Source organism: Triturus cristatus, chromosome 2_1 (genome assembly GCF_964204655.1).
Source record: "Triturus cristatus chromosome 2_1, aTriCri1.1, whole genome shotgun sequence".
NCBI classification, from domain to species: Eukaryota; Metazoa; Chordata; class Amphibia; order Caudata; family Salamandridae; genus Triturus; species Triturus cristatus.
The window spans coordinates 159,230,337-159,258,006 of NC_140581.1; positions in this window are offsets into that span (position 1 = coordinate 159,230,337).

Below are 27,670 nucleotides of genomic sequence, written 5' to 3' on the forward strand. Positions count from 1 at the left end.
CTCCTGGGAGGCCATCAGGCCCTGGGGCTTTAGCTGGGACTATTTTCTTTATGGCCATCTCGACTTCTTCTAGTGTGAAGAGATCTGTAGGATTTGAGATAGTATGGGAATTTATTTGCTCATGTATCCCTTTTGATGAATAAGATCTAATGCAGAGTAGAGGTTCTCAAAATGGTTATACCAGTCCTGGCATGTAATACGGTTAGGAATTATGTCAGGATCTTTATTACCAAACCGCCTAACCTTATTCCAGAAGAGGTTAGGATCTCTAGCTGTGCTTGCGTCTTTTAGATCTTGCCAATATAACTCATCCCAATCTAGTTGCGCACGATAGGTTACACTTTTATAGGTCTTTCTAGCTTCTCTAATTAGAAGGCAGTTTTTGCTTTTTATTGCTAAAATTAGGGCCTTTTTTTTGTCTACAGTCCCCGTTAAACCAGGTATAGCACTTTTTGCCTCTTCCAGTTGATTTACCTAGTGTTATTTCTTCTTGATAGCTAATTCAATTTTTAAGTAAGTGTTTTAAAGGGTTTTGTTGCGTTTTTGTTCAAATAAAAGACAAATTACCAGTATGTCGTAGGAAGAATACACCATCATACATCTTGCATTTAACCAAAAGCTATCCACCTATTATAAGTTTGAAAATTCTAATATTAGGACAAAAAGTTATGAAAAATGTCCAATATTTGTTTTGGTATTATTGAGCCAAAAAAATCAAACCTATAAAAAAATAGTAGCCAGCTTGCGTTCTAGGGCTGGGTATCATGAATGAAACCCAGCTGATAACTCCGTCATCATGTTTATGCAGGAATACAGACATACAAGTGTTTCAAGCACTCTGTCTTTCACTCTGAAAATGTTTAACTGGCCTAACCTATTTCTCAATTTGAAACAAAAACTAAGGACCGGATAAGCTAAGGTTTATTGACTTGCAAAAGTCATCAATTGCTTTGCACTGATGTAAAAAATAGGGTTATTTGCCAGGCAGAACCACAAAGTCACTAAATAAACCTGTACCTAACCCTCAGGTAACTTCGCACAAAAGCAGTCAGGCTTAACCTAGGCTTAACTTAGAGACAATGTATGAAGTATTTATGCAGCACTCTAACAGTAATGAAACACATCACAAGAAAAATCCCAAACCAGTTTAGAAAAATAGAGCAAAATGTTATAAATAAAATTGCGATAAAACAACGAAAACCCAATACGTATAACAGTAGATATGAGTTTTTACAGTTTAGGTCAAAATAGCGTCAAAAAGTACAAAGTGCCACTAGTGGTTATCTGGTCGCACTGTACTGGAAAAAGTCACAGGTTCAGGCCAACCTTGATGGAGCACATTTCAGATACAGGAACCAGGTTCATCCCAATGAGGAGTTACTTTCTGAAATTTGCATGAGGAGTTGCTGTTCTCGTTAGCGGGGGCCACAAGGAGGTCATTCTTGACACAAAGAGCAGGTTGTGTGTCATTGACAGTTGCTGTCCTGTGAAGAGCAGATTCGGCTGGAGTTTCATATTGGCAGTCATCATGGGCGGTAGATTCTTGGTGCAAAGAGGTCACTTTGCAGAGTTGAGGAGTTGAGGAGCTAAAAATGTTTGTATTGTCATATTTTGGAGTACAACCATTGGGGATCAGCACTCACTACAGCAGAATCTAGCAGCAGGGTCAGGCCAGTCCATGAAGGTCCAGTTGGAGATGGTCAGCTGTGCAGTTGCAGGGAGGCCTCTAGAAGCTTGTTGTGTCTGTGTAGCTCAAGCATGAGGTTACTAAACTGACCCTTGGAGTCAATTCTGGGGGCCTGTATTCAAGGCAAGAAGGTCCAATCTTCCTCCTTTAGATAGCTATGTAGTCTTTCTAATAAATCTTCCACAGATTCAGTATTGGTCTTCATATATTTTCTGGGGGTGTCCCTTTTATATCTGATACCAGCCTTTATGTGGGGAAATTTCCCTCATAGAACAGTCCAGACAAAACTGCCAAGACAGGTCCTCCCTGGACTGGAGACAAGCCTCCTGGGACGGGTTTCTGGGTATTACTCTTCATCAGCCAGGCTAGCTTGAATTTAGTGGCACAGTGAACAAGGGACCCACCCTGGGCATACCCATCCCACTTAGGGTGAAAAGTGCCACGCAAACAAATGATGGATGGAATGCTGAATAAATCATACATTCACCCCCACTCAAGCGATCTGGGTTAAATCCATTGTTCTTTTGCTCACCATGCCACCTCAGTTTAAGCATAGTCAACTGGTTTGGTGCTTGTAACTTACTTTATGAATCCCACCTCTTACACCTATTAGCCTGGTAGTTAACAGGCTTTGAGACACAGGTATATACAATCTCCAAATAGACGTTCATGTTTTTTTGTCAGTGTAGAATTTCAGAAGGACTTGTTTGACCTATTTAACAGTTGGTGATAATCTCACACACGTAGTTAGGTGGAATGGAGATATTTGTATAAGTCATGAAGAATTCACAAATACCACAAAGTAACAATGCTACTACTGCTGCAGCACTGTTACTTAGTAATTGTACTGGTGGAGGAGACTTTGGCTTCTTGCAGAGAAACCATTGCTTGACAGATCCCAAACTATGACACTCATCTAAAAACAATGCATCCTCCTCAAATTGCAGGAGTGTCTCTTTCTTCCAGCATGAAATCAAAGTCAGCCAAATGCAATTGCATCAAATTTGACTTCTGAATCTATGGATGGTCCAAGAAACTTGGAAAGAGAAGGCTAAGTGAGGAAAGCCGCAAAGAGCAGTGAAGAACCCTGCATCACATCTCAGAGACTAAGAGCATTATTTACGAGGAATTGGCGTAGGGCAGCACCACATGTCTTCTTGCTGTGCTACCCTACAAGCAAGTGAAAGGGCAGGAATGCACTGTATTTTTATAAATATGCTGCATTCCTGTCATTTCCCCCTGTGCTATGGCAGTATTTGCTGCCTAGCACCAACACAGGCACTCTTGCACCACGGGTGTCTCCGTTGCAGGTAGGATTGTTTTCGTGCAGAAAGGGGCACCGTCCAGCATAAAAACACTACAGAAAGGTGTTTTCCTCTTTCTTTGTGTGCTGCAGAATTCAGCACATGCAGCACACATGTAAAGAGGAAAAAAACAAGGAGAAACAAAAACATTTCTCCTTGTTACGCCTGCTCTGGGGAGGCACAAGGTTTTGTCCTGCCCCAGGTTTATGTGATTTTGTAAATCTGCGGAAGTATCAAAATCAAAGTGTTTTGTGTGGGAAAACCCACTGCAACACCCATGAAATGGCTTCTTGATGCAGATCAAGGCAGGGCAGCAACTTGTGCTGCTTTGTCTTACCCCATAATTATGAGGCTATGCAAAGCCTCACAAAGTGGCTTTGTGTCGCCTCATTGAGATGATTAAGAGGCTTGCACCACCTGAATGTCAAAAAAGTGAAGCTCAGACTGCCTTGCCTTACCTCATATTCATGAGGCCATGCAAAGCCATGCAGGAAGGCTTTGCTACGCCTCACAGGTATGATTGAGGGTCTGCACAACTGGAGCATCATAAAAAGTCATGCTCCAGTGGCGTAGGCCTCCTATAAATGTTGTGCTCCAGTGGCGTAGGCTTCCTATAAATGTTGTGCTCCAGTGGCGTAGGCTTCCTATAAATGTGGTGCTCCAGTGGCGTAGGCTTCCTATGGATGTTGTGCTCCAGTGGCGTAGGTCTCCTATAAATGATGTGCTCCAGTGGCGTAGGCTTCCTATAAATGTTGTGCTCCAGTGGCGTAGGACTCCTATAAGTGTTGTGCTCCAGTGGCGTAGGCTTCCTATAAGTGTTGTGCTCCAGTGGCGTAGGCTTCCTATAAATGTTGTGCTCCAGTGGCGTAGGCTTCCTATAAATGTTGTGCTCCAGTGGCGTAGGCTTCCTATAAATGTTGTGCTCCAGTGGCGCAGGTCTCCTATAAATGTTGTGCTCCAGTGGCGTAGGCTTCCAATGAATGTTGTGCTCCAGTGGCGTAGGTCTCCTATAAATGTTGTGCTCCAGTGGCGTAGGCTTCCTATAAATGTTGTGCTCCAGTGGCGTAGGTCTCCTATAAATGTTGTGCTCCAGTGGCGTAGGCTTCCTATAAATGTTGTGCTCCAGTGGCGCAGGCTTCCTCTAAATGTTATGCTCCTGTGGCGTAGGCCTCCTATAAATGTTGTGCTCCAGTGGCGTAGGTCTCCTATAAATGTCGTGCTCCAGTGGAGTAGGCTTCCCTAAGTGTTGAGCTCCAGTGGCGTAGGCTTCCTATAAATGTTGTGCTCCAGTGGCGTAGGCCTCCTATACGTGTTGTGCTCCAGTGGCGTAGGCTTCCTATAAATGTTGTGCTCCAGTGGCGTAGGCTTCCTATAAATGTTGTGCTCCAGTGGCGTAGGATTCCTATAAATGTTGTGCTCCAGTGGCGTAGGCTTCCTATAAATGTTGTGCTCCAGTGGCGTAGGCTTCCTATAAATGTTGTGCTCCAGTGGCGCAGGTCTCCTATAAATGTGGCGTAGGCTAACTATGAATGTTGTGCTCCAGTGGCGTAGGTCTCCTATAAATGTTGTGCTCCAGTGGCGTAGGCTTCCTATAAATGTTGTGCTCCAGTGGCGTAGGTCTCCTATAAATGTTGTGCTCCAGTGGCGTAGGCTTCCTATAAATGTTGTGCTCCAGTGGCGCAGGCTTCCTCTAAATGTTATGCTCCTGTGGCGTAGGCCTCCTATAAATGTTGTGCTCCAGTGGCGTAGGTCTCCTATAAATGTTGTGCTCCAGTGGAGTAGGCTTCCCTAAGAGTTGTGCTCCAGTGGCGTAGGCTTCCTATAAATGTTGTGCTCCTGTGGCGTAGGCCTCCTATATCTGTTGTGCTCCAGTGGCGTAGGATTCCTATAAGTGTTGTGCTCCAGTGGCGTAGGCTTCCTATAAATGTTGTGCTCCAGTGGCGTAGGCCTCCTATAAATGTTGTGCTCCAGTGGCGTAGGCTTCCTATAAATGTTGTGCTCCAGTGGTGTAGGCTTCCTATAAATGTTGTGCTCCAGTGGCGCAGGTCTCCTATAAATGTTGTGCTCCAGTGGCGTAGGCTTCCTATGAATGTTGTGCTCCAGTGGCGTAGGTCTCCTATAAATGTTGTGCTCCAGTGGCGTAGGCTTCCTATAAATGTTGTGCTCCAGTGGCGTAGGTCTCCTATAAATGTTGTGCTCCAGTGGCGTAGGCTTCCTATAAATGTTGTGCTCCAGTGGTGCAGGCTTCCTCTAAATGTTATGCTCCTGTGGCGTAGGCCTCCTATAAATGTTGTGCTCCAGTGGCGTAGGTCTCCTATAAATGTTGTGCTCCAGTGGAGTAGGCTTCCCTAAGTGTTGTGCTCCAGTGGCGTAGGCTTCCTATAAATGTTGTGCTCCAGTGGCGTAGGCCTCCTATAAGTGTTGTGCTCCAGTGGCGTAGGCTTCCTATAAATGTTGGGCTCCAGTGGCGTAGGCTTCCTATAAATGTTGTGCTCCAGTGGCGTAGGCTTCCTATAAATGTTGTGCTCCAGTGGCGTAGGCTTCCTATAAATGTTGTGCTCCAGTGGCGTAGGCCTCCTATAAATGTTGTGGTCCAGTGGCGTAGGCCTCCTATATGTGTTGTGCTCCAGTGGCGTAGGATTTCTATAAGTGTTGTGCTCCAGTGGCGTAGGCTTCCTATAAATGTTGTGCTCCAGTGGCGTAGGCCTCCTATAGATGTTGTGCTCCAGTGGCGTAGGCTTCCTATAAATGTTGTGCTCCAGTGGTGTAGGCTTCATATAAATGTTGTGCTCCAGTGGCGTAGGTCTCCTATAAATCTTGTGCTCCAGTGGCGTAGGCCTCCTATAAATGTTGTGCTCCAGTGGCGTAGGCTTCCTATAAATGTTGTGCTCCAGTGGCGTAGGCTTCCTATAAATGTTGTGCCCCAGTGGCGTAGGTCTCCTATAAATGTTGTGCTCCAGTGGCGTAGGCCTCCTATAAATGTTGTGCTCCAGTGGCGTAGGCCTCCTATAAATGTTGTGCTCCAGTGGCGTAGGCTTCCTATAAATGTTGTGCTCCAGTGGCGTAGGCCTCCTATAAGTGTTGTGCTACAGTGGCGTAGGCTTCCTATAAGTGTTGTGCTCCAGTGGCGTAGGCTTCCTATAAATGCTGTGCTCCAGTGGCGTAGGCTTCCTATAAATTTTGTGCTCCAGTGGCGTAGGCTTAATATAAATGTTGTGCTCCAGTGGCGTAGGCTTCCTATAAATGTTGTGCTCCAGTGGCGTAGGCTTCCTATAAATGTTGTGCTCCAGTGGCGTAGGCTTCCTATAACTGTTGTGCTCCAGTGGCGTAGGCCTCCTATAAATGTTGTGCTCCAGTGGCGTAGGCTTCCTATAAATGTTGTGCTCCAGTGGCGTAGGCTTCCTATAAATGTTGTGCTCCAGTGGCGTAGGCCTCCTATAAATGTTGTGCTCCAGTGGCGTAGGCTTCCTATAAATGTTGTTCTCCAGTGGCGTAGGCTTCCTATAAATGTTGTGCTCCAGTGGCGTAGGCTTCCTTTAAATGTCGTGCTCCAGTGGCGTAGGCTTCCTATAAATGTCGTGCTCCAGTGGCGTAGGTCTCCTATAAATGTTGTGCTCCAGTGGCGTAGGCTTCCTATAAATGTCGTGCTCCAGTGGCGTAGGCTTCCTATAAATGTCGTGCTCCAGTGGCAAAGGTCTCCTATAAAAGTCATGCTCCAGTGGCGTAGGCCTCCTATAAATGTCGTGCTCCAGTGGCATAGGCTTCCTATACATGTCGTGCTCCAGTGGCGTAGGCTTCCTATAAATGTCGTGCTCCAGTGGCGTAGGCTTCCTATAAATGTAGTGCTCCAGTGGCGTAGGCCTCCTATAAGTGTTGTGCTCCAGTGGCGTAGGCTTCCTATAAATGTTGGGCTCCAGTGGAGTAGGCTTCCTATAAATGTTGTGCTCCAGTGGCGTAGGCTTCCTATAAATGTTGTGCTCCAGTGGAGTAGGCTTCCTATAAATGTTGTGCTCCAGTGGCGTAGGCCTCCTATAAATGTTGTGCTCCAGTGGCGTAGGCCTCCTATAAGTGTTGTGCTCCAGTGGCGTAGGATTCCTATAAGTGTTGTGCTCCAGTGGCGTAGGCTTCCTATAAATGTTGTGCTCCAGTGGCGTCGGCCTCCTATAAATGTTGTGCTCCAGTGGCGTAGGCTTCCTATAAATGTTGTGCTCCAGTGGCGTAGGCTTCCTATAAATGTTGTGCTCCAGTGGCGTAGGCTTCCTATAAATGTTGTGCTCCAGTGGCGTAGGCTTCCTATAAATGTTGTGCTCCAGTGGCGTAGGCCTCCTATAAATGTTGTGCTGCAGTGGCGTAGGCTTCCTATAAATGTTGTGCTCCAGTGGCGTAGGCCTCTTATAAATGTTGTGCTCCAGTGGCGTAGGCTTCCTATAAATGTTGTTCTCCAGTGGCGTAGGCTTCCTATAAATGTTGTGCTCCAGTGGCGTAGGCTTCCTATAAATGTCGTGCTCCAGTGGCGTAGGCTTCCTATAAATGTCGTGCTCCAGTGGCGTAGGTCTCCTATAAATGTCGTGCTCCAGTGGCGTAGGCTTCCTATAAATGTTGTGCTCCAGTGGCGTAGGCTTCCTATAAATGTCGTGCTCCAGTGGCGTAGGCTTCCTATAAATGTCGTGCTCCAGTGGCGTAGGTCTCCTATAAATGTTGTGCTCCAGTGGCGTAGGCTTCCTATAAATGTTGGGCTCCAGTGGAGTAGGCTTCCTATAAATGTTGTGCTCCAGTGGCGTAGGCCTCCTATAAATGTTGTGCTGCAGTGGCGTAGGCTTCCTATAAATGTTGTGCTCCAGTGGCGTAGGCCTCTTATAAATGTTGTGCTCCAGTGGCGTAGGCTTCCTATAAATGTTGTTCTCCAGTGGCGTAGGCTTCCTATAAATGTCGTGCTCCAGTGGCGTAGGCTTCCTATAAATGTTGTGCTCCAGTGGCGTAGGCTTCCTATAAATGTCGTGCTCCAGTGGCGTAGGCTTCCTATAAATGTCGTGCTCCAGTGGCGTAGGTCTCCTATAAAAGTCATGCTCCAGTGGCGTAGGCCTCCTATAAATGTCGTGCTCCAGTGGCGAAGGTCTCCTATAAAAGTCATGCTCCAGTGGCGAAGGCTTCCTGTTAATAAGCCCCTAAAAGTCAATGTCTCCATCCCTGAGACATTAGCTTCACAGAGGAGGTAATTGTCAAAATGCCAAGACTCCTGGTCATCTATGGCTTCATCCATCCCAGAACAGAGTATTTGCTCGAACACAGCCCCAATCTCCAGCTCTTCACAAATACATATATTCTTACCTAAGTGTTAGGTTCCGATGAAATCACCTATCGAGTCCTAAAAAAGGATATTTGCATGTTCTCATAGACACTTGTTAATTTCACCAACTCCCAAGGAAATAATTCAACATTCTCCTTATCTTTTAATCTGAACTGCCTAATTTTAAAATTATTATGATATTTACTCAATACATGTGTAGCTTTTTTTTATAAGTTTATTTATTTATTCTTGTTCTTTGAGGTGTTGTTATCTCACTTTCATCAAATGCCTTAAAACCCTTTGTGCCCATCCAAACTCCCAAACCTAGAATGGAAATGCTGTTTTACAATAGGTGGTTCCCCTGAGCACGTATGTGGAAACGCAGTGGCAGGACTAGGGCCTTCTCTAACTCAGCCTGCTTACCATGATACATTTTGCAACCAGGATCTATGTGCCTTCATGCATGAGAACCACCTGTATTGCAAAATAAAAAATACAATTTTGCTGAATCTGAAACGGATCTGCATCGAGAAGAACCTAATGTAAAGCATGATGTCATACATCTTCAAAGATGCTGCACGTGGTGTTTATTTATTGTCAAACATGTTAATTTAATACCAATGACCACAGCAATGTTGTACGGAGAGCCCTCGCCCTTTGTGAGCGGCTAAAACAGGGAGAAATCTATGGCGGTGACTCAGCTCCAAACTTCTGTTTTGCAAAAACAAAGCACGCTTATTTGTTTGACTTTGAAGATGTGTTTCAGAACATCGCTGTAGGGCCATTACCAGGCAATCTGAAACGCTCAAGTGGCCCACACACTATTGACAGCTTGTACGTGGGAAAAGGTTAATGTATTCATCTCTGATGAGTTGCAAAGCAACAACGGCAAACAAAGCAAGAATGTTGTGACACGGCTGCATCCCCGCGCGCCCTTGGAGCACTTCCACCTGGGGCGCGTGTCGTTAGCGACGTGGCTACGAATAGGAGGACCGCCATTTGTGAAAGAAAAGACGTGGTGCAAATACAATTATTTCCCTGCAACCTGTGGCTGCCCACACCTGTCAGGGCCACTGTAGATCTCCCGTAAGTCAAAATGCGCATTATATAGGAACGCAACTTGAAGGCGAAAACAGAACGTGTTCCTTTGAAGTTTCCGTCCAAATTAAAACTGACATTTGTTTTGCACGGGTCAGAAAGCATTTATGACTCATTTCATTTCACATTAAAAATGCCTATTAAGAGCGCAATGTTGATAGTATAGGTCTCCATTAGAAACCTTTTAGAAGATGAAACAGTTGTCAGTGGTAAGACGCGGTCGAGGGCCATCGGGGCACTGTACAACAAGACCGAGGGGCCACGTGCGGGGCCAGAATGCATGTGAGAATGTTCACGTGAGGATGCTCGCGAGCTATGGGAAGAGCATGTTGGAGAGCTTGGAAAGCTTCTGGGTAAAGGGTGAATCCAGGGCTTTAAGTGGGATGAAAAAACTGGGGCGTGGCCGATGTAATTAAACGCGTGGCTTAAAAACAGGTAACCTAAAAATTTGTGTTTAGCACCGTGTGCCGCCCGATTTGTATTTTGCTGTTTCTGTCATTGCATCCAGATATACGATACAAGTAACATCATACCTACAACTAGTCAGGACTATTGGCTTTGTCAATGGTTGTTAGTTGCATAAGATAAATAAGCAGCAACTATGGCTTGTATATAATATATTGAAAAAACTTCCACTTAAAGCCCTGATGACACCACGACAATGTTGCTGCTCCTGAGTTTCAAAAAGAGAAGGGTAATCCAGGGGGATAACGACTCTCTCTAAAGGATTACCCTTCCTCTACAAGGCTCACCACACGCACATTAAGTGCCTGTTGTCACTGCAGTCCGAGGAAAAAGAAACAGACCGCCTGTGCCAGGCTACAAAACAGAGCCCAATAGAGACCCGTTTCGAGGCCCCCTTAAAAAAAAACTGCCGGTGCTCAGACCCGGTGAGACCCGGCCCACTTAAAGCCCCGGGTGAATCTAACTGTGGAGCATATGCCTGAACTGAGAGTTAGTCTTCGATGCCACTGAAGTGAAAAGAAGAGCAATGTATGAAAGATATTCTAAAGAAAATTGTTGAGGTAGGCAAGAAGACTCAGGGGCCTAATTACAAGCCCATTGTGCCGCCGGTGCGTCACTTTTTTAATGCAGCAGCACAGTGTGCCTGCCCATATTTTAAGGCCCCATAAAGCCACCATGCATGGCTTTTTATGGCCTAGTAAATATGGCACCTTTTCAGTATTACTCTGTGTGAAAGGGGTGTTCCATGAGTGTTGCTGTGGGTACAACGTCCATGGAACCTAATGCATTCCAGGATTTGCAAGGTTTTGTAAATATGGGAATGGGTCAGAGTCCTAAACCTCTCCAGGGGGAGGCGTATGGGAGGCACAAGTTTTTCCTTTTTGTATGTGTGCTGCGTTCTTTTGTAGATACGGTGCATTTCTGCCCTTTTCTTTCGATGCACGGCATCGCAGCAGGAAGACTTTCTGCGCTGCTGTGCGCCAAAACATTGTAAATGAGGCCCTAAAGACATAAATGGAAGAATAATTGAAGAAGTAAAATAGTACAGTACAACCAAAGGAAAATGTCATTGATGTTGAAGTAGCCCTGACTTTATTATAAAGTATTGTACAATGCAGCAATTATGAAACTGCATGGGGTGCCCTGTTAGCACAGATGTACGTTATAATTACTGTTTAAGAAAGGAAAACAAAGTTCATTTTGTAGATAGAATGTCCTTGGAAGGAAGTGAAAGTGGCACATTAGTAAATGAGGTGGGCTATCATGAGTGAAGAGCGCCGAACCGTGTAGACGACATTGAAGGTATTTCAACCGCTGTGATCATGGTCCAGGATCAACACCACACATGGCAGTAGCAGAGGAGGGGTGGGAGGAAAATGTGAGAGACCTGGCAATTTAGTGATCAGAACAAACGTCAATGCTGGGCAATGCAATGAATCCTCGATAAATATAAGAGTCTTCAAGGAGTCAGAATTTAATTGAAAACAGTGCACAGGCAAATTGTAAGTGGAGCAGAATGATCCATCTATTGTAGGATGGTGGGTACAACAGCTACTGAGTATAAGACTCGACCCAAATAGGGTAGATAACGTTTTATAAGTCGATATGGATGGTAAAAATGCATGTGGCTACAGGAAGTGATCCAAGAGATTTTCAAAGATAGGTGTGACAAGGTGAGAGGATTTGTGCAGTTAGCTATGTTGAAGCAGTGTGTCCACCAAAAAATACATACATTATTGTTTATATGGGAGGTACTTGAAAAAAACATAAAGATTCGCCGAAACTAGAAAAAATAGTGTTATTGAACCAATTGATACTTGTAAATTGGAGCTCCTCTGGCCATGGCAATAAAGTCCAGGGGCAAGGTGAATCCCTGTATTAATGTGAAAAATTTCTATGCCAATATACATGTAAATTGCTATAATAGTCAAAGATTAATAAAAATGACAATAAGTGGCAGTGAGTGTACATAAATCAATAAAAGGGGCACTGTTAGTCGAAAGAGCACTGGTCCACAGGTTCCAGACAAACCGGTATGTTTAAGAAAGGAAAGTAGACCTCTGTGAAACAATACCCATTTGGTATTAAAAGCCCTCACTCGCCAACCTGGTTGGTGATATGCTTCATCATCGGGCTCCACTGGGATGACCGAATGTCATCCCAGTGTGCTGCAACGCCAGGTTACTGCGGAGCGGGGTTCTTGTGTGGGGATAGTGAATTTAAAATCTCCAATTGAGTCAAAAAATAAAACTTTAATAATTTTGCTAATTGGAAAAGAATAAAAGGGAATGAGGGTCAAAAAAATAGAAGACCTGGTTCACTCCGTGGCGGTCACGGAGTGAACCAGGTCTTCTATTTTTTTGACCCTCATTCCCTTTTATTCTTTTCCAATTAGCAAAATTATTAAAGTCTACTTTCCTTTCTTAAACATACCGGTTTGTCTGGAACCTGTGGACCAGTGCTCTTTCGACTAACAGTGCCCCTTTTATTGATTTATGTACACTGGCTTTGTTGATTTTGAATAAACTATTGAGGGGACTAGCCGTGACAGATCCCTTCCTCTCTTGTTGATTTTTTGGTTTAATAAGTGGCAGTGTTCATAACGGACTTTGGCCAATATCAATTTAAGGTAAGGCAATTTGGTCTGGATTCAGGGGAATCGTGAATAAATCATTAGCACAGAACGTCAGTGTGTTTAATGCACAATGCAAAACACAAAAAGGTAACACACCCCACTATCTGTCCTAAAGAGTGTCTAAATGTTTCATTGCAATAGTGGGGTTGACATAATCTGCTACTTTTGGTAATTATTAAAATAAAGTTGCCACAGAGAACGTTTGTGGCTTAGCATATGCTCAGAAATGGTGGTAAACTGATTTTCTTTTTTTTTAAGGTCTCAGAGAGGAAGAAAACAAAAGGAACAACACATAAAGGAAATATATATTATATTAGGCAAAGCCAATAATACTCAATCATCATAAGGTTGATGCATGAAAAAAGAAGATCATATTATCGAACCTAAACCTGGTGCAAGCATGTTTTATGATGCAATGCATTAAAACAGATAAACACCACACATGAATGGTGAATTGAAAAGTGTTAAAAGAGAATCTGTACCAGCTTTAGACTGTGAAGAGCTGTTTACACGTGTGGTAAATTGAATTGTTTCAAAAAGGATGTAGAGTATTGTGTGACGCTGTTGCACAATTTGATTGATATGCTGAGAAAACCAAATGAGCTTAGTGATGGATGGAACCATTTATTGATGGCACAGAGTAGGATAGTGTGGAAGGATAAGGTGTGATATATTCTCCTTTTAAACTGATGAGAGTACTTGTTCCAAAATCTGGAGACAGGCCAGGGTGGTTTTGGAATTTGAGTAAAGTACTCTAGGGTGATGCCAAGTAAAGGAGAAGGTAAAGAAGACATAGAGGATCAGGGGGTAATTTAGACCATGGGGTGCCATCAGCTAACCCGATAGGTTTGGAGGAATGCTAGGTCTAACAACCCTTCAGCATTTTACAACTTGGTTTTGGACTTAGACCAGAATCTCATTGAAGGTAAATACGCAGTAATTAGACTGAGAGTGCTAACTACCAGCACCCACCTTTTAAGATAAGGTTGCTGCTGTGAAGCTAGTGTAGGAGGTTCTAGGCTGGTTACATGTGAACAAGTGAGAACACGCATGTTTTTATGTGTGCGGGCTGTGCATACACGCACAGCGCAGTATCTGCACACAGGTAGCATGTCATTGAAAGGAATATCCCAGGAAGGGTACTTCCTTGGGTAGGCCTTATATTGTGAGTGGGCATTCATAGTGTAGGTCTGTAATGCTTACAGAAGGTCTGTGGAGCTTACACTGTATTACACATTATGGATGAAATCTGTACTAAGGTAAGGTTTTGCCACAATTAGGCCTACAGAGTCCAGGAAGTTATCAACATAGGAGAAAACATGCACCTCAAATGTAGATTTACAGTCCCTGACATCATATCTACAATCCTTATAGCACTTTAGGCATTGCCATATTTCCCTGACTCAGCTCATAATCAGAGTCCAGGTATTTGCCCCCACTAGGCCCAGTAAATGACTCTGCTCTCAAGCAGGAGAATCAAATATCTCCCCACACAATAGACCTATTTACAGTGCTTTTAACAGTTCCTGGTAAAGGAAGGGATGGGGAGAATCTACATCCTTTAATTAGCGTGTCACACATCACCTGGGCTGGGGCAGCTATGCCAACAGGAACAAATAAGGGGAGCGAGGCCTCAAGAAGAGAGCTTAGACATATTGGAATGGGAATCACCTCATAGCACCTACTGGATAGGTGGCCATCTTGGCCAGGGTAGGCTCTATTCTAGAAATCCTCCATAGAGGATTCTGGGAAAGCATTATGGAAACGCTGCAGGCGCCTTCCATCAAGGCCCACCCAGGGAGAAGAGTGTGGGAAATCGTACTGGTGGGTTGGGTGCTGTGAGCTACTTCTAAAAGCCATTTCCGGTGGCTCACTGGCAGCAAACTTTTCTGAAATACTCTCATAAAGCCAAGGGTCCCATTCACCCAAGATCAACTTGAGAACTCCCATCAGTCCAGATGCCAGTGCAACAGATACAGCACCTCAGAATTGGTCTGGGGTGCCTAGCTTGTAGAATATCTCACTTCTACTTAAAAACCCCTGCATAAGGTAGAGACAGATGAGAAGACACTGGACCTGGGAGAGACAATGTCAAAACGATTGCCAGCTAGAAGGAAAAGCCACTGAATGGATGAACTTTGGGACTTTAACTCCTGCTCAGCCCTCGGATTAGTATGGGTCTCTCCAGGGCCATTTGCACTGGCCCTCTCATGACTGCTGAGGAACAGTTGAGGGAATAAACCCCCTCATGGTTCCCCTAGAATGTCTCTCAATTGACCCTTAACTCCATTGCCACACAGGCTACCTGGAAGTAGCTAGGAGGTTGTGAGATCTGAGGAGTGTGGCAAGGAGGATGTTCTGCTTGTTGGCTGTGGAGGGGCTTTATTAGACATCCCCATAGCAGGATAAGAGCACCAGGAGCCAGGCAGAGCACAGGTCTAGTGCAGGGAGCCAAAAATCCCAGATCCCTGCAAATAGCACCCTTTTAGAGGACACCAGCCCTGAAAAGGCGCCTAGTGGATAGAGTTGGCTGTCTGGAGCAAAACAAGTACACAACAATCAAAATCTGTCCTATGCAGCAGGGGTTATCTTCTTTTAAATCTCGGTATCCCAGGGGAATTGAACACTAATGAGTGTTGCCTAGGATTTTGCCATGGATGGCCAAGTGTCAGAGGGAGAAGACACAATGCATCATTACATTTTATCAATTTGCCTTTGGAAAAGGGCCTGCATGTATACCCTCCCTGTAGTCAGTGCCCCCTCTGAGTCCCCTCTCTCCTGTGGACTGGCTCATGCACTGAAGGCCCTCATCCCCAGTACTCATGTCGTGGAGGGGGCATGCTGGTCTCTCGTCTCTCTGCTCATGCTCCTCATGGGCAAGGGAAGTGCACCACTCTCACCAAAGGCAGGAGCATGAAAGAAACTGCTGACTCCCATATATCACACAGAAGGTGCATGTACTTGTGGGGAGCCTGCTGGGACTACAGTAGCCTTGGGCTCCCCCCACTGACTGCAACAACAACCACGATTGTGGGTGCTTCTGGTGGGACCGGGGCATCCAAATATAGAAACAAATGCTAAGAAAAATGCAATATGGCGTGATTCAGCATAAAAGAGCATCGTGGCTTATGATGCTCATTAAGAATTCAATCTCCTGGGTATGGAGTGCTCCATAATCCCCTGTAAGAGAGTTACAACTTGCATATCTTGTTTGTAGTGGCCCAGGATGGCAAGGGCACTACCAGAATGTGGGGAGCTGCAGTGAGTGAACCACCCCCCTTAGAAATTGCCATTGCAACGTCACACTAAGTCTCCCAAGAGGTAGAGTGCATGACCCCAGTAGAGTTTTTCCTCTCTTCTTAAGCTGCCTTGGTGCCTGTATTTTAGTATAGCGGTACTGGAGTGTTGGAATTTCTGTTGTTTGTTACTAAGATTGCAGTAGTAGTCTAATAAAAGTAAAATAACTGATTTGGACTCACTTTTAATATAATGCATTATTGACAATGGTAGCGGTTGACAATGAAAGTTTTACCAGTATAATGAATGATGTTGAATGTTGGTACTAACCCGAAAGATTTCAGTGCTAGGGCAATAACGTATTGCACATTGGTACTGTTCCACTTGACTTAAATGGTGTTATAATGATGAATCAATCGACACCCTGACAGTATCAGTAGGCCTGCCTTTATCGCAGGGATTCTGCTCATGCACAGAAATATGCGCAGGAAACAGGACCTCAGTGAATTGTGGTGTACCAAAAACTTACCTCAGTACATAGAACCCCTATCCGACTAGCATCAGTGTTTCATTCGTTCTCCGTATCATCTCGGAGCTACCAATGATTAGACAACCCAGAACAAGCGACTTAGAATACTCTCAGGAATGGTGGGAATCAGAAACACCTTTTCATTGTTATTCTCATATAAGTCCACAACATGAGTAATCAGAGACACGGGAAAGTTTAAAATGTTTATTTTTAACTACGTGCTCTAAGGTGCAGTACTTTGGCTAACATAAGCAGACACATGATTAGAAATAAAACCATCAGCATTGTTACAATACCATAAAAAACAAAGGGAGAAATCATATTACAATGATAGTGGAAACAGGTCCTATACCACCTTGTGAACCGCCCTCCCTTGGCTAGTAAGCTAGTTTTATATTATATTAGAAGGTCTCTAGGTTTGAATGGGGAACCCCATACCTCAAAGATCAGCTTAGGTGAATCACATCACAGTATCAGCTCTGCTCTCTGTCTGGAAAGGTTTTCTCCAAGTGTCTGAATCATGCATGCAAATGCAATATTAAAGGCACCCGAGTTTCAGATATTTGCAGCTGTGTGCTTGTTGTGTCTAGAGCGTGGGCTGATCAACCTGAATTCAACAGCATACATTGCTATTTGACCTTGACGGCTTCTGCACACAGTGTTCAGACTAAGGTTACGGTGCACATCAAGGGATGTGAAAAACAGACCGTTCTCATGTGAAGAAAAAGCAAGAAAGCAGTTTTACTCGTAATAACAACTACCTGTAGTGTCGTGTGCAAAAGCAGCAAAGTGGCAAGATGGCGCTAACATCTAAAACGCTTATGCTAACATAGCAATGTATGCAGACTAAACCCTGTCTCCTCTACACTTTATTGATAAAGACACCCCGTTGTATTGTAACGTTGTATCTAGTATAGATGGGGGTATTATGGTTATAGCGTTTCGGACCCACCAGGGCGGTAATGTGATATGAGGGTGTCACCAGAGGTATTTCCATTTACCTGATTGCATCTATTTGTAATTTAATGCATAGTATTCAGTAGTAAATGTGGAATAAAGGCAATTCCCTTTTCAAAAAGAAAAAGCACAAACTGGTCAATAATTGTCTTTTTTCATTGCAGCAACCTGGGGTCACTACTGCACACCACATCTCCTGAAAAGGCATTGGACTACTATGCTGTGCTACCCTAGACCCTAGGAGAATCAAATGCTTTAATGAGTGTTTAGTCCCCAGAAAAAAAGACAATTGCAAACTTTAGGACTCACATCCTTGGCAACTAATAACCCAATTACTTAGAATGTTGTTGATATGGCTGCTGTTTTGATCTTTGATCTGAATGAGTCTTTAATGGTTTTACATTTGTTGATTTAATGTTGGACAGATGAGTATGGAATTGATGCATTCCTTCACTGCCTTGTACAATTAATTGCTTCTGTTGCTTTCCTCACTAATGCTTGTTTCACAGAAAAGTACCTTTAGCTATGGTGATGAGGCATTTGCACATAGATTGACATTTTCTGAGTTGGGTGAGGCTGGTAGAAACTTTGGTTTTACACCATTTTTGTTTCAGATGGAACATGTGTTCTCTTACAGGTCTTGTGAGTGCCAGACTGCCACATATTTGGGTTTGTAGGATTGTCGTTTACATGTCAGATATGGAAGATCAACCACTAACATGTTTGTCTTGGGCTGATGGCTTGAACGAACAATGTGGATGCCAACTCTTCCTTACTATTCTTAATATCTCCTGGAATTCATATGACTAAGAGCTGGTGTGAACAGTTAATGAGAGGGAGAACAATATGAAACTGCAGAGCTGAGTTTGGTTTCATTCTCACTGTGCTAGGGTGTTGTGCATCCATGGACTGTATGGCTATGATACTTAAATCCGTGATGTACTGAACAACATGTTAGGGCAGTAGGAGGGCATTGGCATTTGCTTTCAAAACCATCCCAGGTTATTTGAGTGAAATTCCCTACACCTACCAATTGGTTTAGACTTTCCTTGTTGTTAGAAGCAATACAGCTTCTGCCCCAGTGATAAATCAAACTCTAATTCTACAAGGCAAGGACACACAATGACCTAAAAATCACACATATAACATCTATTCACATGTATGTGAATCAGACATTGATATGGATGAGGATTATGTAAGAAATTGGGTTATTGGCCAAGGGGGGTGAAACCCTATCAAGCAGTAACCACAACTCTTGGCAGGGTGAAACATAAGCAAACCACAAATGTACCTGTTTTTAACCCCCTCTGGTAGTGGCACAAAAGCAGTCAGGCTTAATTTAGAGAAAATGTGTAAAGTAATTATGCAGTACTCCAAACATTAATAAAGTTAAAAAACAGGAAAAGAAAAATTCCACACTAATGTAGAAAAATAGTGTAACATGTAATACATTATTTGAGACCAAATTGACAAAAATCCTATCAGTAGAACCATTACTGTCGAAGATGCCATCGACATTGGGCTTGTGATGCGAAGTCCCGCATCGAGGATACATTGCACAGTGGCAGCTCTGAATGAGCTACGAGGCTATGAATTGAAATCATTCGTTGTCAGCAAAGATGCTGTTGAGGAGGGGATTCTGATGTAAAGGCCTGCACTGGTTCTGAAGTGTAGCTGTAAGGAGATGCAAGGCGCTACATTAGCTCTACTCACAGGAGCACAGCTGGGCTTGCAGAGCACTTTCAGGCCCATTTTCAAGGGTCCGAGACTGGGGTGGCACTACGTGGGGACAGGACTCACAGCAGACAGAGTCCAGGTACTGGGTTCAAGGTAGTTGGAGGCTTTTTGGTCCCTGAGGCTCTGATCAGGAGGTCAGTCAACTAGCCCTTGGAGTCATTCTGGTGGTCCTGGGTTTGAGATGCAGGTCCAGTCCTTCTCACTCAGGGGCATATCAGCAAGGGCCTGCGATAATTATTGCTCAGCGCTCTTAGCGTGAGGATAAATATTGCTGGCCAACTCTGAATTTTATCATGGAGATAGCGTGCTATCAGCAACGCTTATCTCCAAAGCGATACATTTCAGAGCGCAAGCTGCCATTTGTGAGATTATCGCTGGAAATACAGCGATAATCCCACAAGGTTTGGTGATAGCTTGCTGATAGGGATAGACATACTTAGCCATGATATCCACCCTACATAGGATATCATGGCTAAGTCAGAAAAATACCAGACGTAAAAAAGCAGCGTTAACCGCGGTTAGTGCTGCTTTTTTTTAATCTCTAACAGGGTTAGCGATATCCTTGAAGGAGAAATGTCGCTTAGCGACATTTCTCCTATTATTTTACTCTGGAACGCCCCCGTTGCATCTCATTAGAGATGCAAGCAGAAGCGTAGAGTAAAAGGGTGCTTACATGCGAATTTGCATGTTAGCACCCTGTTGTTGATAGGGCACTAGTTTTATCTCTGCTTTTTGGGCTTTTAAAGCCGAAAAAGCAGAGATAAAGCCCTTGTTGATATGCCCCTCAGGCAGTAGGGCAGCAGTGCTGCAGGGTAGCAGAGTAGTAGTTCTTTTTTCAGAGTAGCACATCAGTCCTGTGTCTTCTACCGGTCCAAAGGTTACTCAAGAGTTGGGTCTAAGGGTCCACTAGTTATACCTAGCCCCCACTTTGAAGTAGGAGAAGGGTCATGTTGGTTTTCCCCCTCAGAAGTGTTTGGAATTTTCTGTCTCTCTGCCCTGGACCCAGCCTGTCTGGGGCAACAAAAGACTAGTGCCAAACCATTTGTGAGTGTGCTCAAGCAGAGCCTTTCTGATTTGCAAGTGTGGTAGGTGACAGTTTCTACCGCTCAGTAAGTCAGAGATAGGCCATCCTGCCAACACCTATTTCCCTTTGTCTCACTGTTTTGAAGCAATACACAAAGCCCAGTTGCCAGCTACACCCAACCATGAGACCCATGCACCAAATGGTTAGGACAAGAAAATGCCATCTTTTTAAAAGTGCCATTTTCAGAATTGTGACTTAAAATCTGACTTTAACATTAAAGAGGGTTTCCTCCCAGACAGTATCACAAAGGGAGACTAGGAGTTGGCAGAATGGGCTATCTCTAGCAGCATGGGGGAGGGAGCTGGCACCTACCTCACTTGCATTTGAAAGGGGTAGCCTCAGTGTTAGAAATGGGGTTTCCGGCTGGCTAGGGTATGCACTTAAGCCAGGTAGAACCCACCACTCTAGTCAGGGCAAAGGAATTGCACGCAGAAGATAACCCCTGCTCACCCCCTTAGTAGCTTGGCAGAGCAGTCAGGCTTATTCCCGGGGCCATGTGTAAAGCGTTCGAATAACACACTCACACAGCAGTGACACACTAGGCACACCACAAAAGAAACTCCACACAAGGAAATTTAGAAATAGCCTTTGTATTATCCATAAAACACATTAGAACATAATCACATATATCACTGTGCCACTAGGCACTTGTCATGACCTCACAAGGATTACATAAATCACCAATCGGGACGCTGTCATAGACATTACAGTTAGGGACCAGTAGCTACTGGTAGGATCATTTTTCATTATAATGCATTATGCAAGGACAACATCAGCAGCAGCACACCATAGTAAACACTGACCACAGTACACATATCATGAGCACCTCTTGCCCACCTTAGACATATGCTGATCACCCAAGTAAACGCTGGTGACTTGCACAGGGTATAGAAAGGATTTCCAAAACATAATCACATCAGGGCACACCACTTCAGGGAATACACTATCCCAGGATAACATAACTGTTAGAGCGCCACCCGCGCTCCTATGATGGTACCTAGTGTCCCTCCCATAGGCTTCTGGGTCACGTGCCCGCCTACAACAGGAATTGTGGTAAGTCCCGGGAATCCCTTTACATCCAGGGATCGGGGGCCTCCATTGAGGTTTTCCCCGTGGTGCTCAAGGGAAAAAGGCAATGCCCCCAATTCAGGCACTCCAGCAGCTGCCCGTGGCTCTGTGGTACAGCTGTGACCTCTTTCGGACTGTCTCCTAATGTGGGTCGCCTCAGGGGATCTCACTCTCACCCTCTTACTATTAACATAGCCGAGTGGGACCCCAATGAGGATCCTTCCCTCTTGGTGGTAGTAGGTAGGAAGAGCAACACGCCCCCTCCAATTTAGCTCCAATGTTGGTCAAAGCGTCACAAAGGCTCCTCTCTGGTGGGGTGGACCCCACACAGATCCACAGGATCTCCTTTGCTGGAGGCACATCGGTCCTGCTTGGCTGGGGCTGCGAGTCCCCAGCGGCTTCCAAGGCGTGGCCGTGCGGTGCTATGGATTCCATGCTACCGTGCTGGTAGCTTAGAAAAGCCCGGGGATATCCTTCACGCTGGCCTCCTCTTTTAGCGTGGCCCCGCCCCCAACCAGGCTTGGCCTCTGCCTGGCTTCCGGCACCATGGAGCGAAGTCTCCATCAGTGTAGGCCCTCAGGAATGTGGAGTGCCCTATACGCTTGTGGGAATGCGTACCAGCACTTGCACTGGCTGCTTCCCTTTTTCTCTTCTTCTGGGCACACGGTGCGGTCACAACACCTCAGGGACCGTAGAGAAGAAAGGTAAGCAGCACTCCTTATGCTTTCTCTCTGTTTGCAGGAAATAGGGGGCTGCACTTCTCCAGCACTCCCAGCTCCCCTCGCAGAAAGTGCTTCACCTGTGTTGAGCCTCCTCAAAGCCAGAGACACACCAGCAAGGTGCTGGCTGGTAGGCCAGCACAAGGGTCCCTCAGGATAGGGCTGCAGTCCGCTCCCAAGCCCAATGGGCAGCAAGTCAGCAGTCCAAAGGGACAAAGTCCCTAGGCAGTACCACCAGACTTACAGCAGCCTGCCAGTCACAAGTCCCATGCAGTATCTTTAGTCCCAAGAAAAAAATCACTTACAGGGCCCTGGACCCAGTGTAAACCAGTTCTGGGGGCACTTAAAAAGTATCCTTCACAGTGCACAACACTCCCCATTGTAAGTGTAAGTCCTGGCCCCAGACACACCACAGGAGGGTGGAGCCATCATTGTGGAAGGCAGGCACAGCTCTATTCAGGTGGAGGTGCTACTCCTCCCACCAGTCCAAATGCAGACCAGGCTATTCAGTCTAGCACTGACTCACCCAGACTCTCTGGAGCCACTGCACCTTCCCAGCCCCTGTCACCCCAAAGCCAGACAGTCAATACACAACAGGCAGGCACAAAGACACATAGCACACAGAAATGCCTACTTCTCAAGGTGGCATTTTTAAAATAGTAATAATATATCCGCGAACAGCAATAAGCAGAATTTATTACCACTATTCCAAACATACCAAACTTGATCACGCTAACCCTTTCATGCCAGGAATTACCTCCGAAGTACATATCAGGGAATCCCCAATGCATCCTATGAGAGGGCAGCCTCACAGCAGTGAGAAACCAAATTTGTCACTACCAGGACATGCCACACAGTAAACCCACTGCACTCTGCCCATAGGGCTAGCTAGGGCCTATCTTAGGGGTGACTGATATGTAGTAAAAGGGGAGTCACAGATCTGGCAACCACTTTATGTGCCATGTCACAGCTGCAGTAAACTGCACGTGCAGGCCCTGCAGTGGCAAAAGCCTGAGACAGGTTTGAAGGCTACTTTGTTGGGTGGCGCAAGCAGCGCTGCAATCCCACCTGTAGCATTTAATTTACTGGCCCTGGGTATATGAGATACCATGGTACAAGGGACTGATAGGTATATTAAATATGCCAAACAAGTGTAGACCAATCTTACCAAGTTTATCATAGAGAACACATGCGCTTTAGCACTGAACAGCAGTGATAAAGTGCACAGAGTCCTACAACCACCAACAACAGGTCAGAATAAAGTACAAGAGGAAGGCAAAAAGATCTGGGATGACCCTGCAAAAAGGGCCAAGTCAAACACAACCCCCTTCCATCTAAAGCCAGGGTAGACCAATCAATACCTTGATGGGATTCCCTGCTTGGGGCAACAGAACATGGACGCTGACCTGCAACTGCAGGGGCACACTTCCGTTCTATGCCAATCTGAACCCATGTGGATCCTTCTGTTAAAGCTCCCAGGACTAACTAAGTGACCACACTGGGACTCCTTAGTTGTCCGCTGTCAGAACCAGGCCCTAGGCCATCCAGATGTCTCTGGTCCTTGACATCTCGCGGAGTGGGGGTGGTAGCTCCAGGTATCCATTCTCCACTCTACCTCTTATCAGTGCCGTTCTATACTGCCACTGATCCCTCAACCCAGAGTCTGCACCCTCAGGCTGACCAGGAGTCACAGGTGAAGCTCTCCTCCTCCTACCCCTCCTTCTGGGGTTCCGCATTCTCCTCCTAGGAGAGGCACCCTCAGAACATAAAACTGTCAGGGAGCTGGAATCAGCCATCCCACCTGTTTAGGACCTTGACCCTGCAACTGGTCTCCCAACCCAGGGACCAAACCCTCAGGTTGAACCGGGGCCAGAGGCGAGGACTCCCTCCCCCTGCACCCCTTTCCAGAGTTCTCCACCATCCCACCTGGAGTGGTACCCCTCGAAGACAATTGGTAGGGACACTTTGTTCAGATGTCCTTCCTTCCAGGTCAGGCATTACCTCCTGAACCTGGCCTCCCAAATGAGGGACTACTGCAGCCGAGCACTTGCCCGTCAAGCAAGGACTTCCTGGGGAGTACTCATGCCCCCCACAAGGGTAACACATATCTCAGGTGTTGCATGACAGTCTGCCTGGTGCTGATCTCCCGACCCCTGCCCAGCTGACAGTGCGTGAAGACCCCCAAAACAAGAAGCGGTGTCCCCATGGTCATTCCTAGAAGGCTCAACCCTTAGGGCTGGCCCCTGACCCACTGGTTCTCCCATGGGGCACCGCATCCCCCTCTCACCCCTCATTCTGGACATCTGCACCCTCCACTCAGGAGTGGCACCGCTAGACACCAGAACTGGTGGAACGCTGCTTACAGATGCTCCAAGTTCTCCTGACACTAGGAGATCCCCCTCCATGGATGGCCTTCCCGTACAGCCTAGGCTCCCCACCTAATGTTCCCTTAGGGAACCCTCCTGGCCCTGGGGCTGGGTTTCGGGCACCTTGGAATGCATCCCATTCTCACTCCTCCGTGGAGACGGGACGTGGGTCCCTACACCCTCCCACTACACCGGCACCTATCTAGGCTACTAAGAACCTTTCCCACCACCCTTGGTTGGGAAATACCTGAGCCACTCTATTTAGGGTCACTCCAAAATGCCTTTTCAGACCCTCTGGCATTCACCCAGAGGTTTGCCTCCCGTGCAAGTTCCTTGAGATCTGAAAACTCACAGTCCAACAGGTGTTAGTGTAGCCCTGGAAAACAACAATGGAATATGTGCTCTCTGACAATCAGATTAATAAGCCCTTCAAACTTGTTTGCTGTGCTACCTATCACCCAACCTTCCAGTGCATCACAACATTCATCCACAAACTCCCTCAAGACAGGTGAACCAGTTTCCTACTGTCCCTGAACCGCAACCTATACTTATCAGGTGTGACACCCTCATCCTGTGAAATAGGTACCATGCTCTGGGATCTGGAGGTGGAACTTCCTACACTGCACTCTACATTGCTGCCACCACTGGACTCCAGTCTCACTGGTAAATCCAGACCACTGAAACTACACACAGGGGACAACCTATCCTCAAGAGCTATTTTTTTTTCTGGCAAAGGCCCTCTCTGCCTCTAACATCCTCTCCTGCAGTAGCACCCTTTCAGTCTCTAGCTTATTCTCCTCCATGGCTAGCTGTGCTAGTTCTGCACCCAGCTTGGCATGGTCCAAATTGAGTTACTCTAATTCCAGCTGGTGCTTCGTTTCCTTCTGCCTGTCCACCAACTCCTCTGGGGACCAAGAAAGTGATGTGGCACTACCTCACTAGACCCAGCAAGGGACTCCCTCTCTATGGGGTCCTCACTACCTACTGGCGTCCCTGCCCTGTCATTCCTTCCTCCTCTTCATACTTTTCAGGGTCTCCCTCAAATCCACCACCTTTTTTGTATGCAGACTGGGAACCCTTCTACCCAGTGTACTCCTGCTTCCATTCATTCTCTTGCCACCTTGAACATGACTTTCTGAAGGGAATGCTGAGTGTCTGCCCAACTCACTGCTATGTTCCTCTCCCCGCAGACCCCCTTTAGCTCCTCCAGACTGTAGTTCAACAGGTCATTTAGGTCAAAGGTAGATTCCATTTTGGCAAGGCACTTAAACATACACAAGTTCAACACAAGACTCCTAGGCGTAAGAGCTGAAGCAGGAGTACACAATTCAAAATGACAATTTCAGGAAAAAAAAAAGAAAATCAGGAGAAATCCCAAAACACGTGATTGTCTAAAATGCAGAGTTTCTAGTGCAACCATGCATCACAGTGGTACTGCGCAAACGCAAGTCCTATTCTCACCGCTGACAACTAATGTTAGAAATGGGGTTTCTGGTTGGCTAGGGAATACACCTAAGCCAGGCAGAACCCATAACACTAGTCAGGGCAAGGGAGTTACACTCTGAAGAGAACCCCTGCTCACCCCCTTGGTAGCTAGGCAGAGCAGTCACGCTTATCCCAGAGGCAATGTGGAAAGCTTTTGAGTAACACACTCACAGAGCAGCGACACACTAGGCACACCAAAGAAGAAACTCCACTCAAGGTTATATAAAAATAAGCTTTGTATTATCCATAAAAACACATCAAAACATAAACATATATATCACTGTGCCACTAGGCACTTGTCATGACCTCACAGGGATTACATAAATCACTTAAGCCAATCGGGCCGCTGTCATAGACATTACAGTTAGGGACCAGTAGCTCCTGGTAGGATCACCTTTCAGCATAACGCATTATGCATAGACAACATCAGCAGCAGTGCACTATAGTAAACACTGGCCACAGTACACATATCATGAGCACCTCTTGCCCACCTTAGACATATGCCAATCACACAAGTAAACACTTGTGACATGCGCTGGGTATAGAAAGGATCTCCAAAACATAGTCACATCAGGGCACACCACTTCAGGGAATGCACTATCACAGGATAGCATAACTGTTACAGTGCAACCCGCGCTCCTCATGACGGTACCTGGTGTCACAACCATAGGCTTCTGGGCAGTCCCGGGATCCCTTTACATCCAGGGATCAGGGGCCTCCGTTGAGGTTTTCCCCGCGGTGCTTAAGGGAAAAAGGTAATGCCCCCACGGAGGATCTCGCTCTCATCCCCTTACTAGTAACACGGCCGGGCGGGACCTCCAATGAGGATCCTTCCCTCTTGGTGGCCGTACGCAGGAAGAGCAACACACCCTCTCCAACGGATCTCCAATGTTGGTCAAAGTCTCACGCGGCTCCTCTCTGGTGCGGTGGACCCCGCACGGCTCCATAGGACTCCTCTCTTTCGCTGGAGGCTGCAGGTCCCCAACGGCTTCCGGGGGCATGGCCGGGTGGTGCTACAGATTCCGAGCTGCTGTTCTGGTAGCTTAGCAATGCCCAGGGATCTCCTTCATGCCGGCTTCCTCTTTGAGCGTGGCCCTGCCCCCAACCAGGCTAGGCCTCTGCCTGGCTTTTGGCACCATGGAGCGAAGTCTCCATTGATGCAGGCAGGACTCAGGCCTGGGCGCAGTTCGTGGAGTTTTGCTATGTGGAACTCCGCGAATTTACAAAAAAACTCTACAAAGTTCCGCGAGTGGCGGAGTGCGGTGCAAACTGCAGTTTGTGCTAATATTCCTGCCGCTCGGGTGAAAATTCTACTTGATCGCGAGCGGGGAAAAAACTCCACTGCACTGCATGGGGCATTGTGAAGCAGAGTTTTCTGCACTCCGCGAACTCCGCGGAGTGCACAAAAATCTGCAAACTCCCCGAACGGAGCAAAGTTCACCGCCCAGGCCTAGGCAAGAGCCAGTTTAGGGACTAAATTGGGTCAGTTATCCTCTTTTCTCGATCCAAGAGTTATCCAGTCTCAATGTTTGGTAGACAAGATGGAGATGGAAGGTAAGTATTTAGTAAAAGGACAAATAGCTTTTGTCACCTGAAAGAGATGGTGGCAGGTGGATACCTGCAAGGCTTGCCTTGAAGCCCCTAAAAAACTATTAGAGCAGGAGATTATAATTCAAGTGGCCCAAGAGGGAAGCACAGACTAGAGGAGAAAGAGAAGCCTCCTATCTCCCAAATGACACTATGATGATCTTTGACACCTTCATCAGCTTCCTGCAATTTTAACAATCTTTGCATCCTGGTACTTGTAGTTTTGCTTCTAGCAGAGTAAGGTTGGCTCAGACACCAATGCGCTCATGGAACTGTTGGCTAAAAAGCTGTGAGTGACTTAAAGTGTCACATGATCACTTGGTAGCTAGAGACAGTAACTTTAAAGACAGGAAGTTCTCAATGCTTCTGAAGTCATAAGATGAGTTGAGGCGGAGGCTGAGCTTTAACGTAGGCCCACATCATCT